We start from the raw sequence: 16,859 nt of genomic DNA on the forward strand, positions 1-16,859 counted from the left end.
ATCTGTTTTTGTATCACTGCAAATACAGCTTTATACCTACAGAAGTACTAATCCCAGAACTATGGCTGATGGCTTAAATGAAGGAAGACATCTGTACCTTTACATCTGAATATTGAATTGAGTCATTACCTAAAAAAATAGGGCCAGTGAAAAAACTATATTTTGGGGAAAAATAAAAAACGAGTTTGAAACCTTGTGTGAAAACGGTGATATCTCAAAATCTTCATTATGAAACAGGTTGAATATTACATATATGGTTCACACACTCCCTGTCCACATGTGTACCAAATTTTAGGTTGATAGGTAAAATTACTGAGGCACTATAGAGTTTTTACCAAACAGTGTCCCTTTGCGATCTCCAGTGTGCCAAACCTATCCAAAATGGTCCAATTTGGCTAAAATGCACACTGCAAGATTTCAGTGATATAATTTTTTTTTTTTTAAAGATAACTTATAACAATCACAGACATGACTGCTTTTAGGAACACCAGTTACAAAAGCAAAATTTCATTTGAAAATTGCATTTATAGGGAGGAATATATGGTGTTTTATGATGTTATTTTGAAGCCCACAACTATCAGTGATGGCTTAAATTTACAAAGACCTTTGAAATATGAATTTATAAAATTTCATGTATTGTCTGTTATTATTAATTTCATAATTGCATTAAAACACTTTTTGTCGAAATGTCCATTGTTTACTTGTTGACACAGAGAGGAGAACCAACAAATAGACCAGCTGGCTGTACGCTGCCGTCATCGAGGTCGCCCTTCTTCTTGTCCTTGATGAACCTGAGCCCTGGCCTGATATTCAAATATCTTGTGAATGTCGTGAAAGACTATTTTAATTTCCGAATCAATACATCTAAGAAAAATGTTGAACTCAACCCCCGCAAACTGCCCAGTGCTTCTGTAATAACCTTCTGTAAATCTTTCACAAAGAGCCCTCGTCTCTTTCTTGGGCTTTCCCACAGCCGCCAGTGCCACCGCCGCCACCACATCATTTTTGGGATTTCTCTTTAGAAGAGCAACCTTTGCCTCTTCCGCCACTCGCCCCACGATTTCATATGCAGCTTCCTTATTCTTTTCACGATGAACCTTTTTATTGGGCTCTTCCCCCTCTTTAGATTTCTTTCTCCAATCAAAGTATCATGTGCCTTTAGGCACGTTAAACCAGGTGCTGCTATAGTATGAAATTTCCATCAAGGCCACCTGCCACAGGCTTATGTGCCGATCCTCCCATGTGAACCAACTTCCCGATGAAACAATGTATCATCTTCACACAGACTAGGCAGGTGTCTGTTATGTGAACCCATCTCTTTCCCATGCTTTTGTGCCTATCCCCCATGTGAACCACACCTTCCAAACTAATCAATGTATCATCTTCACACAGACCCCATATATATATAGCATGATGTTTGCCTTGCACAATGAGTAGGCCACCGACCAAGCGGTTCTCTGTCGAAGAGGTTCTGGTCCAGACTTTGAGGAGACTGACCAGTCTTACGATCTTTAGCTATGCTGCTATAGGCCTAGGCTGCTGGGGGAAGGACTGAGCTTCTCTCTCTCTGTCTCTGTCACCCTCTCTCCCCCTCTCCCTCTTTCTCTCTCCCTCCCTCCTTGCATGCACTGATAAGAACCATCCTTCTTAAAAAACACTCAGTTCTAAGCAATTATACTGCATTTACTAACCATGTTTTGCCAAAGTCTCTGTCTCTCCCAGTTCCTCTCCTCTCTCTCCCTGTCCTCATCCTGCAGGTGGTGACTCATCGTCATCCCATGTTCCTGCAACACCTGCTGGTCCCATATTTCATGAATTTTGCACTACAGCTCAACTCCATGAACTCCATGCAGCAACATGTTCCTGCCTACACCCCCCCCCCCCCCTCCAATGCCTGTCTCACTCTCTCTCTCTCCCACTCTCAACCCAACCGGTCGAGGCAGATGGCCGCCCCCCCTGAGCCTGGTTCTGCTCGAGGTTTCTGCCTCTTAAAGGAAGTTTTTCCTTGCCACTGTTGCCAAGTGCTTGCTCATCGGGGGATCTGTTGGGTCTCTTTAAATAAATTTATAAAGAGTTTGGTCTAGACCTGCTCTATATGTAAAGTGCCTTGATGTAACTTTGTTATGATTTGGCGCTATACAAATAAATCTGATTTGATTTGATTTGATTCAACAGATGGAGAGGGAGGGACCACTTATGTACAATCCAGGCCCTGACGTGACAGTTGATGAGCGCCCTGTTCCTTTCAGAGGTCGCTGTTGCTTCAAGGTGTACATTCCAAGCAAACCAGGGAAATATGGAATAAAGATCTGGGCAACATTGGTGACTCCTCTTATTCAAAGGCACCAGCACATTCCCCGCACATAACCGTTGTGCTCAGCCAAGGCCTGCATATCGCAAAGATCGGCCTGAAATTGAACCAACGGTCACGGTACAAACACTCGATTCCTAGGACAATGTACTTTGACCTGTAGAAGCTTCCTGCACCGATTGAAATTCTTTAACTTTTTCAACATTTACTTTTTTAGCCATTGCAAAGCCCTGTGGAGACTATCTGCTCCTCCAAAGCTGCCCAGGTGAACCAGGTTATAGTACATATTTTTCATGACACTTTTCTCAGACATGTTTCCACCCCGCACCGCTCCTGAGTTTATGGAAAATCAACAACTCTACAACTTTTCATTTTTCACAAAGCATCAAAAATATATATATTGCTGGTACAACACATTGAAAATATATGGTGATGGAACAACAAATATAATAATATAGTAGTATTTAAATGTCGTCAAGGCTGGACAGTGCGGTCCTCATCACTAAGGTACCAATGGTAGCTCTAATAACACAGTGCAGCTTTAACGATTGAGACGTGTGTCGGTACATTGTTTTGTACACGCCGACTTATGACATCTACAATCAAAGTGTATATCGTAAATAGATGATCCACATTCTCATAATTCATCTCTGATAATTTTATCAAATGCACCGGGTAATGACCATTCATTGGTGAATTGCGAGGCAACCACGATGAGTACACCCCACAAGGGTGCAGCGTGACGTCAACAATTTCCTCCCACGCGTCATTTCAATTTCAGATCATCGAGAAAGGCCTCCGCCTAACCTTGGATCGTCTCATCAGACACGTGGATGGAACAATTTTTCAGAGATACGGCGATGGCGGGAATAAATTTATCCAAAGTCCAAAGTCTCTCATTAACCTGCTCAAAGTAAGTCAGGTAGAAATAGTCCAACTCCTCCTCCAGACACTCGTGCTCCTTCTGACTGGGGTGGCTGGTGATACAGCTGTAGCAGATTTCCGAACGAAAAAGGGAGATGACATGGTTCAACAGATGAATCCAGCTGACGTAGTATCAATATTTGCACAATCTGCCCACCCCTAATTGAGTAGAGTAGGGGCAGGAGGAGGGGAAACTCAACACAGATGCAAGCAGGAATGTATTGTAATGTATGAAGTACATAGAAATATGGGCACAGCAGGCATTGCAGGAACATGAGGTAGTGTTAATTCATTACCTGCAGGATGAGGACAGTGAGAGAGAGAGAGGAGAGAAACTGGGAGAAACAAGGACTTTGTGGAAACATTGTTGTATGTCAGTACATGCAAGGGGGAGGGAGAGGGGACAGAGAGAGAGAGAGAGAGAAAGAGGGCGAGAGGTGCTCAATACTTCCCCCAGCAGTCTAAGTCTATGGCAGCATAGCTAAGGAGTAAGTGGGGTTTGACTTTTTAACTATAAGCTCTCTCATATAGAAAGTTTTAAGCCTGGTCTTGAAAATTGCTGAAGACGCTGCCCCTGGACCAATACTGGAAGTTGGTTTCATAGAGGAGAAGCCTGATCAGGGACGATTCTAGGATCTGACCTTTGGTGGGGCTCAGCCCCCAGGAAGCAGGTGACATCCACTCAACAAGGAAATATGAGGCTACTGAATTTAATCAAGTTTTTAAATTTCACAGAAAAGGCTTTTCATAAAAGCATATATAAAAAGAATCTTTGATTATCCAACCATGATCTATGTACAAGTTCCACTGACATACAATCCCCCCACTAAATCTGTCATTTCATGAGATGAGAGTCTAATATCTTCTTAAGCCTATAATGTATAACAATATTGATTGAGGATAAACAGTTATCAACTTTTCTCCAAAATTGTTTTAATGGCCATAGCCCTCAGCAGGGGTCCACTCCGTGGCCCTCCACCTTCACTTTTCCGAGACTCTAGTTGTTGTAGAGAGCTGTCCCAGCTTTCGTCCCAACTGGATCGCAGAAGGGAGCAACACCGAACATTTGGATCCTACCACCACAAAAACCTGGGTCACAGTTTTCAACTTGCAGGACGAACGGAGACTGCTGTGTTTTCCTTTCTGTTTGTTTTCTTTTTTTTTCTTCCCTTAAACTTAGTGCGGACTGCTGCGCGATCAGCTGATCCATGTGCTGAGAGGACCAGCGCACCAGCTTTTTTTATCTGAAGCTAACGAAGAACTTCTTTCATTATCTTCCCCGCTGCCACTGAGGGATTCATCACGTCGCCGTTGTCTGAAGATTGTTTGACCGAGCTGAAGAACATGTTGCGAACACTCGGAGCAGATCCCTCTCACTCTCCCTCACTACAGAGGAGCGGAGCAACCAAAGTAAGTCTGCTTGTCTGGGCAGAGACAATTCAAATAACGTGCATTGCATTTTCTTTTACCGTGTCTTTTGTTGATTTGGGATTCAGTTCTATCTGTTTTTTTTATTTCCCTTAAACCCCATAAGTTGCAAAACCGATTGGTGCTACAGAGATCGTGTAGGCCGTCACCGTGATCAGTGATTGAGCAATATCACTAGTTAAAGGACCAATACCCGACCCGTGAACTCCGTTCGCCGGCTCGGCTACTGTGTAGTGATATTGTAATAATCAAATGTGGTGACGTCTGCGATCTCTTTCTCCTTCCCTTTTCTTCCCCTCACGCACATTCACATGCAGCGGCCAGTCACCATCTTGGCTCCTTTATGGAGTGCAGATATTTGGGAAGCAAATGGATAAAGAAATCAATGGATTCTTTTCCCTCAACATTCACTTTCCACTCTCCTAAAAATGTAGGCAAGTGTCCCTCAAACTGCTTGTCTTTGATTTTCCAGGTCTCTTCTGCTTTGGTTTTCTGCCATTTCTCCTCGACCTCTGTTTACCGGCATATCCTCTACAACTGCTTCATTCTCAGCTCCCTCAGTTTCTGCATCCTTGGCTCCCTCATCATCCTCAGCTTCACTATCACTACTGCTAGCACTAGCTACTCCTTTTCCTGGCAGCCATTCATCCTCACTGTCACTAGCATCTTCTTCACTTGACTCAGATGATGTGCTCCACTATCTTGTAGGTCTGCCTATCCCAATGTAAAAATGTAATGATATACAAAAATAAAAAAAATAAAATAAATCAGCTAATTGCATTCAAATAAGATAAATACATTTATTTACATCGAAAAAAACTACTGTCGATAATGTATTTTCAGTCAGAGTAAAATCATGAGTTGTAGTTGAAATATAGCTAGTAATGCATGATTTCCACTGTAGTGGACAAATGATTATTTGGAGTTTTCTCACAATCTAAATTCAATTCTTGGAAAATTTAACAATAACATGACTCCTTAGATGTTACTTACAATATATTTTTTACGTGCAAGCTTCTCCTAGAACAGAAAGATTGGACAGATGCAACCTGGGTGGGAAGCCCTACCTTCACTTGGTTGTACTGGGGAGGAATCTGTCAAGCAGCACACACAGACCCAGAGTCTTGACAAATAAGAGACTGCAAACATGCCAAACTAATTCCCCCGCGAGAAGAGGACTTCACAGCTGCACAAACTATTTTTCTACGAGATAGTTTGGCTGAGATAGAATTTACACTGGACAAGTAACTATTCCAATGATGTAACAACATCACCACCTGAATGACAAACCACTGGAACCGGTGGCATATTGTCTGAGCAGCATAATCAGCATAATGTGCTTGGTTGTTGCCTATAACTGTTCTGTAAAAAAAGAAAGTTCATACACAGTCCATAGTCATACGTTTCTGATTTTCCACAGCCAGTTCAAACATGCATGAAAATGTTCTTTTCTTAGTTAATTTGTTTGTGTGCTCTGTCATGTTGTGATTACCTAATAACCATTTAATTATGTTTTACAGTGAATCAGATAAAACCATGTCCACCGAAGTAACCACAACAAGCAGAGAAAAATGTACTTATCAAAACGACCCATTTATCTTTGTTTTATATATAACTTCAAACTTGGGTGAATGACAGGCGTAGTTACAATCCAAACACCGCCCTTGCTATGCCTGACATCCAGACCACACCCATGGGTTGGCCCCCAAATAAAAGTAGTCATGTTTTAAGCTGTCTTGAATTTGGTGGAGTTCTGGGGAAGTTCAGAAGAGGAGAGCTTCCCCAGGAGACCTGACGAAGCAATAACAACCACAGCAGAAAAAGAAACTCAGAAGTCAGAATTTAGTCGCTAAGCTACAATGGCTAAGTTCCAACTTGAAGCCAGTGCAAACATGCATGAAAATGTTCTTTTCTTAGTTAATTTGTTTGTGTGCTCTGTCATGTTGTGATTACCTAATAACCATTTAATTATGTTTTACAGTGAATCAGATAAAACCATGTCCACCGAAGTAACCACAACAAGCAGAGACACCCATGGGTTGGCCCCCAAATAAAAGTAGTCATGTTTTAAGCTGTCTTGAATTTGGTGGAGTTCTGGGGAAGTTCTGAAGAGGAGAGCTTCCCCAGGAGACCTGACGAAGCAATAACAACCACAGCAGAAAAAGAAACTCAGAAGTCAGAATTTAGTCGCTAAGCTACAATGGCTAAGTTCCAACTTGAAGCCAGTGCTGCTGGAGACCAGAACAAGTTTGGCTGCACGGGACTCAGCCTCCAGCGTCTTGAGTTGCCACAAATTTAGATCTCAAATAACACTGCAATTAAATGTGGACTGTTGAATATTCAGTCACTCATTTTATTGATTTATTTTGCATAGCAGAAACCTGGCTGCAGCAGGGTGAGTGTGTTAGTCTTAATGAAACTACACCCCCGAATCATATTAATTTTCATATCCCTTGTACCACAGGTCGGGGGGGCTGGCTGGCTGTGATATTTCAATTAAGCTTATTAATCAACCCTAGACCAAAATCTGGCTGTAGGTCTTTTGAAAACCTCACTTTTAGTCTTTCCCACTCAAACTGGAAAGGTGAAAAACCATGTCTGTTAGTTACAGTATACCGTCCACCTGGTCCGTACTCAGAATTCCTATCAGAGTTTTCTGAGTTTATATCAAGAGTTAGTTACTCAGTACAGATAAAATCATTATACTGGGAAATTTTAATATACATGTAAATGTAGAAAGTGACAGCCTTAGTTCTGGGTTTCTTTCCTCACTAGACTCAATTGGCTTTTCCCAGCATGTGAATGAACCCACACACTGCTTCAATCATATCCTTGAGCTGTTCATTCTAGATCTGATTAATTTGATCTTATCTTTGGGTTATGTACCTCAGACTCTTCTCAGTCATCAAAACAGTTTGCTTAAAGAATTTCAGTCAGGATTTAGAGCCCATCATAGCAAAGAAATAGCACTGGTTGAAGTCGCCAATGTTATTCTAATGGCCTCAGACAATGGATCAGCCACCATGCTTCTCTTAGATCTCAGTGCTGCATTCGACACCATTGATCATCACTGGAGACTGGAACATGAAATTGGGATTAAAGGAACTGCACTAAGGTTGTTCGAATCCTATTTATCAGATAGGCATCAGTTTTTTCATGCTAACAATAGCACTCATGCACTGTAGTCAGTTATGGAGTCCCACAGGCTTCGGTCCTTGGACCAATCCTCGTTACTCTTTATCTGCTTCCTCTAGGCAACATTATCAGCAAACACAGTATCAACTTTTATTGTTATGCAGACGACACTCAGCGAAATGAAGTCAGACAGTCAAACTGCAGACATGTCTTGAAGACAAAAGTCTGGATGACACCAAATTTTTTACTCCTTAACTCTGACAAAACTGAAGTTATTGTACTCAGTCCTAAGCACCTCAGAAAAACGCTTATCATCTAATCAGTCTGGACGGCATTACTTTGGCTTCCAGCTCCACTGTTAGAAACCTTGGAGTAACTTTTGACCAGGACATATCCTTTTTCCCCTCACATAAAGCAAGTCAGTAGGGCAGCTTTCTTCCACCTGAGAAACATTGGGAAAATCAGAAACATCCTCTCTCAAGATGATGCAGTTATCAGGGTCCTCTTCTATGGAACCAACTTCCAGTATCACCCCCCTGTTGTGAGGTCCGAAGAAAGGGGGGGTGGAGATTCCAATCCCCCACACCCCTCAAACTTCTAAGAGACTCTTACCTCCAACAGAGATTTCTCAGGTCTCTGTTAAGTGCTGTCCTGGATTCTTATCTGAACCTGGCATCTAGAGACCCTGCTTTCCCAAGACAATAGATTGCAGTCAGCGCCAAAAATCAGCATGACTCTTCTTCAGACAGACCTTGTTTTTTGATAAACGATCTGCCATTAATTCGCCCAAATCCTCAAGAATCACCAGCCGCTTAATTATCATTGTTATATCATGCCATTCCATTTACATATCCAAGCTCACCTGTTTCACCTACTTTATGCTTTGATTGACAGACCCTGGTTTGGGTAGGGGGGAGAAATAGAAGAGGTGGAGATAAAAGTAGGGATGGGATACAGACCCTGGTTCGGGTAGGGGGCATGAAAGTATAGAGGGTGCAGGAGGTGGAGGCAATACAAGCTACACTAGCAGATTCAGCAACTAAACTCACCTGAACAGTCCTATACTCAAACAAAAACACACCAACACAGGCCAACTCACCTGGGCTAACCACATGGTGTCAAAGAGGCACAAACACAAAGAGAACTTTTTCAAGCAGCACCACTGTCAACTACTCTAACCTCTCACCAATTGCACCAGTGAAAGTAGGGATGGGATACAGACCCTGGTTCGGGTAGGGGGCATGAAAGTATAGAGGGTGCAGGAGGTGGAGGCAATACAAGCTACACTAGCAGATTCAGCAACTAAACTCACCTGAACAGTCCTATACTCAAACAAAACCAACACACCAACACAGGCCAACTCACCTGGGCTAACCACATGGTGTCAAAGAGGCACAAACACAATGAGAACTTTTTCAAGCAGCACCACTGTCAACTACTCTAACCTCTCACCAATTGCACCAGTGAAAGTAGGGATGGGATACAGACCCTGGTTCAGGTAGGGGGCATGAAAGTATAGAGGGTGCAGGAGGTGGAGGCAATACAAGCTACACTAGCAGATTCAGCAACTAAACTCACCTGAACAGTCCTATACTCAAACAAAGCCAACACACCAACACAGGCCAACACACCTGGACTAACCGCATGGTGACAAAAAGGCTCAAACAGGCCACATCCTCCACTGAAATACACTTCCTCTTCCTGGATTTCTTCCTCTGCTTCGCCCTAGAGTCTGTCTATCTTAAGAGTTCCTCCTGCTGGGCCCCCAGCTACTATTACTTCTTCTAACCCAAATCCACTGACTCAATCTTACTGCCTCATCTGACATTTCCTTCACTATTTTCCTCACCCTCTGTCCCCTTCCTCCTAACTCCTTCAACAAAGCAACAGCAGATATTGCTACAAACCCTCTACATCCTACTTCCACTGGACAAATCCTAACCTTCCATCCTTACTGCTCAGCATCCTTACCTAAATCTGCATACCTGAGCTTTTTCCTTTCATATGCTTCTTCAACTGAATCCTCCCACGGCACAGTCAGCTCTAAGAAATATACTTTCTTTCTACTCCTAGACCACAAAATTATATCAGGCACAATCTCTGTTTGCCTAAGAGCTGCTTTTGCTTCCTGCACTGCCATTCTTGGATTCCATTTTCTCCCCTTGGTTGGGTTTGGAACCACCTTACTAACAACCACATCTTTACTCCCAGATAACAGAAGCTCTGTCCTAACCTTATTACATTTAAACTCCTCCACTAGACTAGATACTGGGAGCTGAAGTACGCCTTTCCCATACAGTGCCACGGTGCTTCATCTACATCTCAAGACACCGAGCCACTTCCTAATGTAAAAGATTACTAGTCTTTCCATTTTCTCTGCAGCAGATATCAGAATCTCATATACTGACAGTGGCCACATCAACCTAGGAAATAATCCAAACTGCAAACACCACAGCTTCAACTTTTCTGATTTATCTATTCTATCCAGTCCCTCAGCAACATCCTTCCTAAACTGCACTACCTGTTCTCCGTCATGCAAATCTGCCTTGTACCACCTACCTAGGCTCTTTACTGGATTTTCCCTAATTATTGGAATTGCCTCTTCATCTATTACAAACTTTCGATCACTTAATCTTCCTCTACTTATTGAGATACTTCTAGACTTACTAGGCTTGATTCTCATACTAGCCCACTTTAAGTTTTTATTAAGTCCCTCAAGTATTCTTTTCATACATGGCATCGTTGTAGTTATCAACGTCATGTCGTCCATATATGCCCTAATTGGTGTAAGGTGCATCCCATCCTGCCCCTTCTCTCCACCTACAACCCACCTAGAAGCTCTAATAATTACATTGCCATTGCGAATGCTAATGGAGAAATCGTACACCCTGCCATAATACCTATTTCTAGCCTCTGCCAACCTGTTGTAAAGCCTGCTGTACTTAAACTTAGTCTGATATCCTGGAAATATCTTCTTACTAAATTGGCAACTGCTCCAGGCACTCTAAAATAATCAAACGCCTCCCAAATAAGGCTATGTGGCATTGACCCAAATGCATTTGTTAAGTCCAAGAATATCACATGCAATTGTCTTTTCTCACTCTTGGCTGCCTGAATTTGGTGCCAAATCATGCTAGTGTGCTCTAAACACCCTGTGAAACCTGGTATTCCTGCCTTCTGTACTGAAGTATCTATTAAGCTATTCCTTTCTAAATAACTAGCTAGTCTCCGTGCAACTACACTAAAGAAAATCTTCCCCTCTACATTCAGGAGAGAGATCATATGGAACTGACTCAGGTTTGAAGACTCCTTCTCCTTCGGAATAAGAACACCTACTGCCCTACGCCATGCTCTGGGAATAGACTGTTTCTTCCAAACTATTCTTAATTGCCTCCACAAAAACCTTAGGATATCTGGTGCACTTTTAGAAACCCGGTAGGGGACTCCATTTGGCCCTGGGGCCGAAGAAGCCTTCGCACACCTGACTACCTCTACCTCTCTCTACCTCCTTCCACCTAGGTGGTCTAACATCCATTTCTTGATCTATCTACCGTAATGGTGGCATGTCAGGTGGACTCTTCTACTTCTATCTTTGTCGCTTTAAACTGCCCTCCCTTTTCCTGGTTAAACAAACCTTTAACAAACTTGAATGGGTCCCTGTAAAATGCTGTTCTTACATATTTTTTCTTTTTTCTCTTTTTCCTAAGATGTTTGGCCCTTCTGAGTACAGCTAGCCTACTTCTCAACCCCTCTTGCAACACATTAATTCTCTCTCTCTCTTCCTCTGTAGCTCTTTTCCACTGATTTCTTAATTGTCTTCTTTCTTTAACTAACATTCCTTCTAGATTGAGATTTGATAAGAGGCAACACTATACACAATCCAAGGCACAACACCCCCAATAACCATGCTTCTTAGAAATCCCCATTTCTCCCAGTTCTAAGCATGTGTACTGCACTTACTAACAATGTTTTCCTGAAGTATCTGTCTCTGCCAGTTCCTCTCCCTGTCCTCATCCTGCAGGTGGTGACTCATCACCATCCCATGTTCCTGCAACGCCTGCTGCTCCCTTGTCCTCATGAATTCCATACTACAGCATTATCTCCATGAACTTCATGCGGCATCATGTTCCTGCCTACACCTGTTTTGGATGTGCCCCTCTCCTGTTCCCATTCTCACCCAATGCTACACCACTTCCCCTCTCCTACCCCTGTGCCTCTCTCACTTTCTCTCTTTCTATCTCTCTCCCACTCTCAAGTCGAGTCAGATAGCCCCCCCCCCTCGAGCCTGGTGCCCAAGGTTTCTGCCTCTTAAAGGAAGTTTTACCTTGTCATTGTCCCCAAGTGCTTGCTCATTACAGGATCTGGTGGGTCTTTTTAAATCATTTTATAAAGAGTTTGGTCTAGACCTGCTCTATATGTAAAGTGCCTTGATGTAACTTTGTTATGATTTGAAACGAAGCCCACTGTAGTGAGCACACCACACAAGCCCTTTGCTCAATAAAAGGTGTGCAAGTTAATGGGCAATTATCTTGTACATATCTGTTGGCCTTGTACATAGTTGATAATTTTTTTTTTTTTTTGTTATTCCTGTGTGCTATATTCTTTCTCTCGTATGTTCGATGGTGCTATAACATGCACATTTCCCCAATGATGGACTAATAAAGGCTTATTTTATTGTATCTTATCTTATTTTGGGTGAGAATGAACAGAGAAGCTGTTAGTTGTTCCTGAACAGATAAATCAGAGTAGGGTGAGGTCAGGCACCACAAGGATAAGCACAGTGACACAAAGCGCACACAGATTCTACTGCTGTCAACATTATCAATAATCAGTCAGTATTTATTTTACTGCTTACTTAAAGTTGTGCTGTACAAGGGTTGTAACAAAATGGTGACAGATGTAGACCAAAGACTGTAGACAGTAATAGAAGTGACAGGAAGTATTTACTTTAGAAAATGTACTTTAGAATATGTAACCTCAGAAAGGTCTTGTTAGTTGTTGAGAAATGCATGTGAGTGTTCATGATATGTAAACTTACACTTGAATCTGTCAGAAGCTCTATAAAAGCTAAAATATTTAAAGAGCACATGACAAATGTGTGTGCTGATCAGATAGAAGCGTTGATCTTATGCTGTAAATGAATATCAAATAACCAAAATCACACTTAACTCTGTACAAGGGAAAACCAAACAAAATAAATTTAAATTTCAAATAAATCATGGAGCTATTAGTAGTTCTGTCAAACCAAAACTTTTATACAGTTTTCAGCCCATTCCAACCAATCAATCACAAACAACAACAAACAAAAAACAATCAGACGCTACTGTCACTTTGCAGGCAGCTCCAGAGGACATTGGCCTTACATCTGAGTGGATGTTTGCAGTCATAAGTAAAGGCCATTCATCTGTGAAGCCTGATAGTTGCATTCATGAAACTTTACCACTATACAATGGTATACCTGGCATCCTCAGGTTGTCTCCAAAACCACAGCTAATCAGGACACAGCTGGGGCTAAAGCCAGCTTACTGTGCCATGCTTTCTTGATAGTTTTGTCACTCATAAGATTCTGGTAAACTTGGCTTCACTGTGTCAAAGGTCAACGTCAGACGCAGTGTTTACTTTACATTAAATAATGCTTTCATGTAAATTGACTCTGTATTCTGATACACCTGCAAAGGTAAACATTCTCCAACACATTATGAAGATTTGAAACATTTCAGTCAGCATTAATGATGTTAATGGTCACTGTTTTATAAGTAGATTATTTAACTTCAGGGTCTACAATGCCACAAAACAATTTCAAGTTTGAAAAACAAAATGAAAAAACTAAACCAGCAGTTAATGCATGAGCTGAAGCGAGTTCCACAAAACAAAACCCTCCATAAATTACCCACGTAAACAAGAGACAAATTAATTTAAATAAATAGTTAAATAAATAAATAAATATACTTATGTACAATGAAGAGATCTAACAATCTTCAAACAGAAATGCAGAACAACTTACAGCATGCATGGTCTGCCATGTCTGTTCATGTAGTTAGTAATGTTTCATGGACTGCTGCTGATGTTTTTGGCACAAACCTAATATCAGTGACACTGATCCAGTCCTCCTAGTTGGCCATCAACATGTCAAGGGACACCTAGACCACCTAGACCTCAATGAATTGTCCACTTTCTCTTATCATCAGGTGTGGGGAAAAACATGAACACTCACTTTAAACATCTTTGAAGGTTTACATTTTTTAACACCAATAACTATGTCCACGCTATTCAATTCTTTGGCCTTTTCCCTCCCACCCAGAGTCAGACTCTCTTTGTATCAATCATTTTGAACTTTAGCCTAGTTTAGCTCAGTTTGGGTGGTGAACATAGTCACTGGTTGTAAAAAGAAGTCATATTGTATTGAAGTCTATGTGAAAATGGCCCCACCTCTATTCAGACTCAGTCATGGGTTGTATACATCAATCAGGCACAACATTAACACCACTGACAGATGAAGTGAATAACATTGATTATCTCTTCATCATGACACCTGTTGTAGACATAAAGTGGACATTTTGTCCTAATATGTGTTGATTTGTGGAAAAATGGGCAAGTGTTAAGATTTACGCAAGTTTTACAAGGAACGAAAATCTCCAGAACTGCAGCTCTTGTGGTATCTATCAAAAGCAATCAATCATCAAAAGAAGGAACAGTGGTGAACTGACAACCATGCACATGGGGAACGAGGGCTGGCCCTGTGGTCCGATCCAATAGACAATCTACAGTTGCTGAAATTGCTGAAGTTAATGCTGGTTCAGATAGAAAGGTGTCAGAAAACACAGTGCATTGTAGTTTTTGGGTATGGGGCTGCATAGCCGCAAACCAGACAGGGTGGCCATGCTTAACCCTGTGCACCAACAATGGGAACATGAGCATCTGAGCCGGACCACAGAGATATGGAAATAGGTGGCCTGGTGAATTATGCCTTTTTTTTTACATTGAGTGGATGGCTGGGCGCATGTGTGTTGCACACCTTGGGAATAAATGGCAACAGGATACATTATGGGAAGAAGGCAAGCTGGGGGAGGCAGTGTGATGCTTTAGGCAATGTTCTGCTGGGAAACCAGGGGTCCTGCCATCGATTTGGATGTTACTTTGACACCTACCTTAGAATTTTTGCAGATCATGCATACCCTGTCAGGGTAACACTTTTACCTGATAATATGCAGGATAATACACTGCCACAAACCAAAAGTGGGTCAGGAATACTTTGAGGAGCACAATGACAGGTTTGAGATGATCCAAATACCTCAGATCTCAATCCAATCAAACATCTGTAGGATGTGCTGGACAAACAAGTCTGATCCATGGACACCCCACCTTGCAATTTAATTAAAGGATCCGCTGCTCGGGCACCTTGGTAGCAGATAGCACAGCACACCTTCAGGGATCTAGTGATCTCTTAAGATCTCACTTGGCAGCAAAAGGGGAGCCAACACAATGTTACAAAGGTGGGCATAATGTTATGCCTGATCACTGTATATTGTGTGTGTGAATCTACATGCTCCGTTAGTTTGTGTCTTAGGTTTACATATACTTAGGGCTGTTCAAAATCTTAATTAGCAGATACTGATTCTAATGTTAGTTTTTTGTAGTTTTAACCATCAGCTCAGTGTCTTTAGTTACTCTGTAGATAAACAACCAATCACTTTAATAATTTAATCTTCACTGTAGCAGCCCACATGCTGGTTGGTTCTGTGGACTGATTCATGGGACCTCACTGTCACTTCACTCCTCAACTCTGTTCCCCTCTGACCTGTGACTGCAGTGAACACCATAGGAATTGCTCCAATATTAAATACTGAAATATCCCAGCCTCCTCTGTTAACTTTAAAAGTCACACACAAGCAGCAGCTCAGATTTAGACACTAAACACCACGTGTTCTTCAGCATTTTACGTGAAAAAAGAGTTTCTTTCCAGATGGTGCCCCAGTGTGAGATTATCTCACCTGCTACTGACTGAGGTTATTAATGAGACTTTTGAAAGATGTCAGCGTCACTTTAAAGCTGCATTCACTTTGTTTTTCCAATGGTTCTGTCTGTCAGTGGAGAGAGAAGCTGAAACTCTGCTCTCTGAGTGAATGGTTGCTTGTTCACATTGCTGCTTCAGCAACAGTTTTCCCATTTAAAACACAACATTCAATGTTTATCACAGCTTGTCCTTCACATCTGTAAATTAAATATGTGTACAAAAAATAAAGGGAGGCAAAGATAGAAACAGAACCAATGAGCCAATCAAGCATACAGAAAAGAACAATGTAAACAGTTGTTGTTGTTTTTTTTTTTTGTTGCTGTTTGTTTGTTTTTCAAGTTTCCTCCTTCTTATGATTTCTGATAAGACACAGAAATGGAAAAAGGTTATCTCAAAAAGATGAGAACCTGCAACTCCATGATGCACACTTTACAAACAGGGGCAGGGAGGGAGAGGGTTGTTCACTTCCTGAACTGAATCTTTAGTTCTCTCTGCTTCCTGTTCCTTCAGCTGATGTGGTTTCTGTCTTAACACAAGAGAAAACTGAACCCTGACACCTTTTGAAAAAAGAACAGCAGTTATATTACACAGAGTGATGGAGACAGAAACATCAGCACCCGTGCCCTTGAGGACTTGTATTTCTGTTACTTACCATTTCCAGTATTTGTCTGAGTGTGTTTACATTGTGTGAGTGGCACCGTATAAGCTCACACACAAGGTCTTTATTACCCTTTGGTCCAGTTCTCCATGCTGTACACACAACTCTCCTCAGTGTCAATTCATCTAAAAAAAAAAAATCAACAGTCTCTTGAGAAGCTCTGAACAAAAGCCATCATTTGATTCTGAGAGAGAGACTTTACTGTTGGACAAGACGTCGCATCAAGCTCTTCACTCCACCATCTGTTAGAATGTCATCCCATAATCTTCTGGGCCTGGGCTGTACCATCATCTGCCTCTCTGCATCGCCTGTAAGTCAGTCTACTCAATGGGTGTGGAGGAAGAGAGGAAAGGAGAAGGGGGCAGGTAATGAGGAACACTGTGGTACAG

This window comes from Echeneis naucrates, chromosome 8, assembly GCF_900963305.1.
Source record: "Echeneis naucrates chromosome 8, fEcheNa1.1, whole genome shotgun sequence".
NCBI lineage: Eukaryota > Metazoa > Chordata > Actinopteri > Carangiformes > Echeneidae > Echeneis > Echeneis naucrates.